The sequence below is a fragment of the Panicum virgatum genome, chromosome 9K, assembly GCF_016808335.1.
Source record: "Panicum virgatum strain AP13 chromosome 9K, P.virgatum_v5, whole genome shotgun sequence".
Classification (NCBI taxonomy): Eukaryota; Viridiplantae; Streptophyta; class Magnoliopsida; order Poales; family Poaceae; genus Panicum; species Panicum virgatum.
The window spans coordinates 28,328,292-28,337,441 of record NC_053144.1 but is presented as its reverse complement, the minus strand read 5'-3'; the positions used below and the strand labels follow the sequence as shown (position 1 = coordinate 28,337,441).

Sequence of the window (9,150 nt, the reverse complement as noted above, 5' to 3'; positions counted from 1 at the left end):
GAAAGTTATTTGAGGTTCCTGACCTATGCACATATACACACATACACATACACACATATGTTATTTTCCAAAAAGAAATGCATAAATTGACTTTCTCTTGTTTATTAAACATGAAATCACATTTAATAGTTCTTGCTTATCATTTTAAAACTCTGAGATGTCACAGCCGGCAGGTGGTGACAGCCCTGTTCGAGCCCGAGTAATCCTCCACGTTCGGTATGGGGGGTAGGAGGTACATAAAGTCGCCGGGGTGTACGGGCTCCTCCCGTTGCTTCGATTGCGATCTCCCTGTTGTGTAGTTTAATCTCTGACGAGCTGACCAATGAGAAAGTGTAGATATAGCTAGCCTAGCATAGTAGACTTGAGCTCTAACTTCTGCCTTGCTCCCGGCCTAGAGCATCTTTTATCTTTCTTTTATTTATTTATCCAAGAGGGTAGTTTGTGTGTGTGTCACACTACCTCCTACCATGTTATTATCTTACCCTTGTTTATGCATGAGAATATCCAATCTAGATAAAGTTTATCAACTGGTCTATATATCTCTTCACTCACCACCTTCCCTGTGGAAATATAAATGACACCCCGGTATACTCCCAAGTAAAATGCTACAGCGGTATTCCGTGCGCTTGCGGATTTATTCGTGGTTCATGAAATACTGCCACCCCAAATAGGCGTCTGCGGGCGTCATCGCTGTTTCCCGGTGGTGACGTTGGTAGGCGCCAACACTTACACCTAGTTAATAGGTGCTTGCTAATAATATGTGATCAACTTAATAAAATGCTAACCGCTATAAACCCTAGCCTCTCTTGATGGCCATGCATTCTTTCCCTACTTGCTGAGTACCAACGATAAGAGTACTCATCATTATCTAAATGTTGTTCAGAAGAGAATGTTGAAGTGGAGAACTACGATGACTTCGAGGAATTCTAGGCGTGCGTTCACCAGTCAACTGCCCGTGGAGGAAGCCACAACTGTAGTACTCGTTTAGGATATCAGTGAAATGATTAAAGACATTCGTGTCTATTTGTCAAAATGTAATAAAGTTATTTATTCTTTCTTGCTTACATTTTGAACACTGTCTTTTAATATATTCACTTATAATGTCTATCATATTAGTGTAAACTTGATTCTAGCACACATATGAGATGCATTCGATTTTATTCTAAAAACCGGGTGTGACAAAAAGGAAGCTTTGGATGAAAAGTGTCAAGAAGCGTCCAAGATCAAAATTTTATTTGGATGAACTTTGAGCAATGCTGTTACACTTGGAATTCAATAATGCACTTAAACAGTTTGAGTACATAAAGTTGCAAGATGCTTTACCGTATCCCTAATAGAAACTTATGGACATATTTGGTAGTTAATATCTAAATAATCTTGGAGGTATTACCTTTTGATCTTATCGGTCATTTTAGTTTTGGTCATCAATATCTAGACCAATAATATAATATATTCAATTAAACAACATGAAATAACTTTTCATAATGAATATAATCGAGAAGTATATTGAGCTATGTAATGTATTGGATGCTTGGAGGTATTATGCCTGGTGTATTCTTCATACCTTCATACTTTAGAAGATAAACAACATACGGCTACATTTACTCGCAGCAGTATTGCAGCAGGAACCAGGAGCTGGTATCTGATCTCTGAAATTCCTTTTTCATTGGCAACTTTTGGCAGCTGGGCCATGCCCTCAGTGGAATACATAGAGATTCCATCTGCCGTTTCTTTCCACAGAGAGAGAGAGAGAGAGAGAGAGAGAGAGAGAGAGAGAGAGAGAGAGAGATTCCATCTGCCCACAACTACTACAAATATCCGAAATCACGTGTGACTTGATACGTTGCAACGTTTTCTTTGACAGATTATTACAAGTAATGGTCTTGTGTGGGATAGATCATATAAGTAGAGTAGTTATATATCAAGTGCAAGCCATTGCGTACAGAATTTTCACCAGGACGAGCAGCTGTTTGTGTCATTTAGTTGGCAATCTCAACTGGCTCAGACCCCTTGTCTATCGAAGCTTTCACAGCATCCAACACCACCTGCGTCTTCCTGGTGATAGCCGGCCACTTCCCCTCAGGCTTGCCACCAGCATCCCGGATGTTCTGCACAAGCCTCGCGAATTCCTGCACCATGAGGGCCTCCTGCGGCAGGTCCGTCGTGACGACGTGCTTGTTTGGAAGTGGATCCCATCCAATGTGGTGGAGCAAAGTTTGACTTCGAGGCCACACTGAACTCTGCAGACTTTTCCTCATACGGGATGACAAAGTCAGTGACATGGAGAGTGCCATTCGTGCCAACTAAGGTGATGTCCATGGTGAGATTGGTGAGAAAGGAACAGCTGAAGGTGGCGGTCTTGCCATCCGCCCAGTACAATGTCGCACCACAGGCAAGTAGCACACCAGATCGGTTCTTGACAGGATCACGCAGTGCAATCACGGTCTTGGGCAGCTCGTAGTCAACAGCCCACAAGATTGCACGGATGCAGTACCACCCGGCATCGCCTAGTGCCCCCAGGGCATCTAGGTCTGGCTTTACCCTGATGTCATTCTGGAGGAAATCCTCATTTGCTCGAAAGCAAAACACGCTGTTTACCTGCAGCGAATGAAGAACCAATGAACTTTGTTAACCTACAAAGCTTTGGAGGACAAAGAAATGAAGTGGAATCAAACAGTTTGAGTCAAGTAAAACATCATTCCAAGCTATGCATGTTAACCCATAACATTTCATAAATGCTAAGAGGTCAGATGGCTAAAGCCAGCACCTTTTCAGCTTCCAGAGACCCACAATTAGGTGAAATTGTGTGGTGACCAGTGTATTCCTGAAGTTCATGTGTTTAACAAGTTCTGTGTATTGGTATGGCGCTCTGTATTGTTAGGTATTGTAGTTTCATCAATGTGAATGCACATAAAAAAACTTCAACAGCCCTCCTGCGTGTTCGAGAAAAAAAATAGACTTCATAATTTATCTCAATCATAAATCTATTGGCTGCCGTCTAATTCTTTTCCTTGCAGAATCCTAATAGCCGATAGGTTTAGTGATCTTTGTTTTATACTGAATGGATCAAATCTTGTACCTTATTACAAATAATCTTATCGGCTGAGTCGTTTAACTTAATTTCACTATCTCAGATAGTCTCGGTTAGGTCCAATCTTGGAATAGTGCTGTTGAGTTAAATCTTATTGGTTCGGCTTGATCTAGTGTAACTTGAGTTATGAATTGGCTATCTTAGCCGATAACAGATGGAGCTAAGAGTAAATCTTGTTGTAATTAGATTCATCGTCAAGTTTCACCTAATTTATCGCTCTGACTGTTAGCGTTGTCTTGGTTAGATTTGATCCGACTAATGGTGACAATAAATTGAGTTTAATGAGTCAGATGTGTTTCTTTGCAACTAGGTTTGTTTTTAGTCCCAGCTGTCATTCATGCATCGGCTCTATAGCCGATGTCTCTATGCACGTATCGGACCGTTTGGCCGGTACCCCTTTTATGGAACTCGGAATCCCTGTCGATATGTTCCTGGTTAGTTATTGATTATATTTCTTTTCCTTGTCAATTGCACCGCGAACATCGAAGATAGGACCTACACTGGAGATAAGCAGAGCTCCCCGTCCTTAGCGTGTCGTGCTACACAAGATTCATCGCACCGAATTTTGTGGCAACAGTAGTAAAAGAACTCATTTACATACTCATAAAAATGGCATCATCTATCTTAACTCTTAAGCATAGTGGGGTATTAATGCATAGAACAAATAACACAAAATTTATCAGTCCCATTGACCAGAGAAAGAAAGGCAGAGTGGTAAACCACCATATCGTCGACGGGATATGGGTGTGCATATATGCAATGGTTTACTATTCGTAGACCTTCACAAGGATAGCTTCAAATAAGTTTTTGAATGAGCAATAGAAGAAATGAATTCTACATTTGAAACAATATGGTATCCAAGTGCTAGCAACGAAATGTCGCTATGCTTCATCTGATCAAATTGGTCAATGAGACAAGGATATACTGGTTATGTAACTTGATCAATAACGACTTAATATATGTTTATTGGTTATAAAAAATCACATGGACAGGGACCTTTAATGTATCTTGGAGAAAGGAACAGATTAATAGAGTCTGAATTTCAAACAAGATAGTAGTTCCAAGTAGCTAGATACAAAAAGTCGCCATTTGATTGCCGTAGCCAACATGGAAAGGAGACATAGAAAGGTACCTGATATGCCTTGCCTGGTAACTCTACCATCATTTTTGTATTGCGTTGGAGTACCATTGCAGATTTGCCAGTTAATCATGGTTCTATTTTTTTTTATTTGTAGCAAAAGGCTTTAACATTTATCTGTGGTATTGCCTGAAAAGTAATAGTTATCTGTTGTTTCCAAATATTGAAAGGATCCCGAATTTGATGTCAGTTATAGAAATTAGAGTAAAATACATTGGCGGTCCTCGAACTTGTCTTAAGGTGTCATCTAGGTCCCTAAACTCTCGAAATGCATTTTCAGATCCCTAAACTTGTTCCAAGGTGTCACAAAGGTCCCTAATATCTGAAAATGCATTTTTAGACACATAAACTTGTCTCGCGGTGTCATGCAAGTCCCTAAACTCTCAAGATGCTATTTTAATTTAATATAAATGTTGTTTTTCTACTTTGAGCTAATGAAAAGTTCTTTTGCTACTTTAAATTTAATAAAAAAATTGCTATTTTAATTTTTATTGAGAATGAGAACAGATTATCTTAATAAACTTATACAAAGCGCATGCCAAATATAAAGTAGTTAGTAGAAAATATTCAAAATTAGCATTGATATCTCCATGTTAAATAAGAAAACTATATATATACATCGTTGATATCAATTGATCTAGATTAACTCACGACGTATGATTAATAAGTAGCTAATTCAGAATTAAAATAGTCTTAGTGGTAAGATTTATAAATGAATTGGCTGAAAAAATAGCTTAATAAACAATCCATTTTGAATAAAATTAATTGATGGTAATTTTTAGGGATTTGAAAATTCATCTTGAGATGTTAGGGACCGAAATGATATATCAAGACAAGTTTGGGGACCTGAAGATGCATCTCGAGAGTTTAGGGACTCGAATGACACCTCCGGATCAAGTTTAGGGATCTAAAAGTGCATTTTGAGAGTTTAGGGACCTAAATGACACTTTGAGACAAGTTCGAGGACCGACCATGTATTTTACTCTAGAAATTAAATTTCTCATGAATGGTTTCTGTCACAACATTTTCACGAGGAATAAAATGCAGTGCTGGTCCTAGAACTTGGTTGAGGTGTCTTCTAAACTTTCAAAATGCACATTCAGATTCTCAAACTTACATATCATATCATTTTTTAGTTATAAAGTGAAAGTATTTCAACTTAGGAGAAGCTAACATGTGGGTCCAAATTTTATTTTTGAATTCGGCATTAACAATAGGGAAAAAGAATCGGTTTTGTCTTAGTTCCTTTTCTAAACATCTTTTTTGGTATTTCTTGCTGGTAAATGAAATCAGACATTTCCAATCTCCATTCAACTCGAGCAAGAAGGTTCGGAGAACTCACCACTCTGATGTCGCCGATGGCGTCCTTGTCGTCGACGAGCTCCCGCATCTTGGCGGTGCGCGGGTGGTGCATCCACATGGTGGAGTCCATGAACTGGACCCCCGCGGCGTCGCAGGCGGCGAGGATGGCGTCGAGGTCGGCGGCGCAGAGCGCGGTGGGCTTCTCGAGGAGCAGGTGCTTGCCCCGCGCGGCGGCGGCGGTGGCCCAGCGCACGTGAAGGCTGGTGGGGAGCGGGAGGTAGACGACGTCGACGTCCGGGTCGTCGAGGAGCGCCTCGTAGGTCCCGTGGAGGCGGGTGGTGGCGACGTCGAGGCCGTTGTCGGCGGCGAAGAGGCGGGCCTTCTCCTCGGAGCGGCTCCCCACGGCGGCCACGGCGGCGCCGGGGGCCAGCAGCATGGCGCGCGCGAGCTTGCGCGCGATGGAGGCGCAGCCCAGGATGCCGAAGCGCACGGGGCGCGGCGGCTGGTCCGGCGGCGCAGAGGACGACATGGTTGGCGCCGCGCGGGTGGGGCTCTCTCTTCGTCGACGCGTGGGTCACTTGTGTGTGGGGGTAGTGGTACTGGACTCTTCGACTCAGGTGTGTGTTGATAATGGCTTCGTCGATGTCAGCGTCGCTACTACTACTGCAACTAGAATCCTCCTGAAAAAGAGCCGAATTTGCTCTTCCCATCTCCATGGAGATGTCGATAACTAGGGGGTGGTAATAGTTCATGGGCTTATGGCCTTAGTGGTGTCTTCACGATCCAACAAAAATTTTAAATTATTTAGCTCAAAATTATATAAAATTAAAATTCAGTCTTTAGATTTTTCTAGTTCAAACTCTTAGGCTCTTTACCGCCCCTACCGAGCACCTTGCATTATTGGAGTGATTGGGATTGCTTGATGATGCTAATTTGGTAATATACTATGTGTGTTCATCAACATTTTGTCTCACTAATTTACCCGCTATGAATCCCATGGAATTTTTTTAAAAAAAATTATTGCCAACTAGAGGTTGAAAATTAGGCTACTTATTTTATATGAAACATTTTTTTCATAGTTTAATGTAACTTTTTTCAAGATATAGTGTGAACTCGAGTTTAAAAAATCAAATAACCAATCCCCCCCCCCACCCACCCACAAAAACACAAAGAAGCTCCAAGGCCGATTAAAACATTCACAATATTTATTAGTAGAGTGTATTAACACAATATTAAAATTTTAAGTACTGAACTTTTGTGATTTTTGGTTCATCTTGGACGAAGTCAGACACTCAGACGTCCTCCATCTTGTATTGGTTTTAGATTAAACAATGATTTTTTTACTTGGATTTCAATTAGATTCTTCCATCTGGTTTTCAATATGGATCTATTTCCATCGCTGTCTTAGACTTCAGCCTGTTGCGGTTTTTTTATTTTTATATTTTATATTTTTGTTTTTTATAAAAATATATTTTCAATTTGGAAATTTACAAGAATATACTCCGGCCGCCCCGCTGCCGGGCGGCCGTGACCTGGCCGCCCGGCAGCGGGGTGGCAGGGGCATTTCTGGAAAAATAATTCACAGAGAAAATTGCGTGTAGGTCCCTGTGGGCCGGTCGCCCGGCAGCGGGGCAGCCGGCCTCCCAGGTTGCCCGGCAGCGGGGCGGTCAGGTCCTTTAGCAGCCCGGCAGCGGATTTTTGTTGCCTTGTCTCTAAAAAAGCAGCGGATTTTTGTTGCCTTGTCTCTAAAAAAAACAGCTACTAGTAGTATAAGCAGAGTCACCTCAGGACATTGCTATCGTGTCGCTCTTTCATGGAACACTCCAAATCCACTCGATAATAACAGGCCGGCTGTCCCCGAGTATTCGTCCGACAGTAAAAAAGAAAAAAGAAAAAAGAAACTAGCCTTGCGGTCTTGGACTACCACATGCAGGCTTGCAGCCAATAATCAACCTAGCTGAGTACAGCGTGTGTTGTGCAATGAGCCAATGACAGCTGTGTTCAGTAGAGAAATCGATGAAGCTCTTGCACCCGAAACAACCGACGACTTCCCTACCCTTGAGCTCTCCAAAAGCACTCGCTCACACTCGCATGATATGGGCTTTTCCAGCGCCCGTCTCGCTCCGCTGCCCTGCAAATCAAACCGGCTGCTAATTCATAAGTGCCGCCCCGCTGCCGGGCTGCTAAAGGACTTGGCCGCTCCGTTACCGGGCGACCGGCCCCCAGGGACCTACGTGTAATTTTTTTTTTCAAAAATACCCCTGCCGCCCCGCTGCGGCCGCAGGGCGGCCGGATATATTCCTGTAAATTTCCAAATCGAAAATATATTTTTATAAAAAACAAAAATATAAATATAAAAATATAAAAACCGCCTCACGCGCTGGCGATGGGCGCTGGGCCACGCGTGACCCCGTCCAGGAAGCCAGATCCGACGGCGATCAGATCACACCGGCCATTGTGGCCATTCGAAAACTGTTTGACTTCCACTTCAAAAAAAAAAACTATCTAACTTCCATAGATACATGCCTTAGAAAAAGAATGGTACTTGCATCGTTAGTACTTCGTACCTGATCGAGTGATCCATTGGTACATAGTAGAAATTATATATCCAGATTTGGCAAAGCAATCTATAATTTAGAATGGATGGAGTGCCAGACACTTGTATAGAATGTTCATGTAGGTTAGCTGTTAGCACATTCTCAATCTGTAAAGAAGCTGTCAGGAAAAGAAATAAATTTCCCCCTTTATGCCACACTCCAAAATTTTAATTTTAGACCGTGAATATATTTTTGAAAATAATTATCCATCTAATTATCCATCTTCTAAATTTTCCGTGAATTTTCTAAACTTTTGTGGCAATTATTCTCATTTTGAAGGAGCTAGATCCATTTATTGGAAGGCTTTAAAAACCTTTATCACGAGTCCCAAATATTTTATTTGGACTCCTTGTGGTCCAAACTATCTCCAGAATTTTTTGTTAAAATTTTTAGATTTTTTTATATTTCTTTGTGGTCTAAAAATAATTTTTGTAGCCTTTACAGATTTGTTTTAGACTAAATAATACTTTCCCAAAATAATCCAATCGTTACTGGAATTGTACCATATACTCGTGCAGTACAACGGATCGTCCAGGTGAGCATCAGTGCAAATTTATTTGGACAGCACAATTTCCGAATCCCAGCAGCATACCAAGACACATGCTCGACCTCTCTTGAAGAATCGTGAGGTAGATCTTAGATTTTGCTAACGGAGATATACGCAGGAGCATCCCAAGAACTCAAATCGGACCATTTGGCAATTCTACAGGACCATGCCCAGCGTCTGCATGCGTGCATAGGGAAGAAGAGTGGGGAAAAGATGAACCACGAGAAAAATTCAGAACCGCAATTGCCCGATGGGGCAGCGCCGGCGAGCGCGGAAATTTCAAACATAAGTTGAGGAGAAAAACCATAAAGGCAGAAAAGATGGTGATGGTAATGGTGAGAAACCAAAGAGAAGAAAAAAAGTTTGTTTCCTGCAAGTTGCAGCCAGAAACAGAAGCCGTTACGATTGCGTCCATCTCATCTACACGCCCCTGCAAGAGGAGGCCAAAAACAACTTTTCCAGACCAGTCCATCCA

The 9,150-nt window shown here is 41.8% G+C and overlaps 1 pseudogene; it reads right to left on the bottom strand.

Moving 5' to 3' along the window:
* Positions 1–1,643: 1,643 nt before the first annotated feature.
* LOC120651116 lies at positions 1,644–6,146 on the bottom strand (annotated as a pseudogene).
* Positions 6,147–9,150: the final 3,004 nt, after the last annotated feature.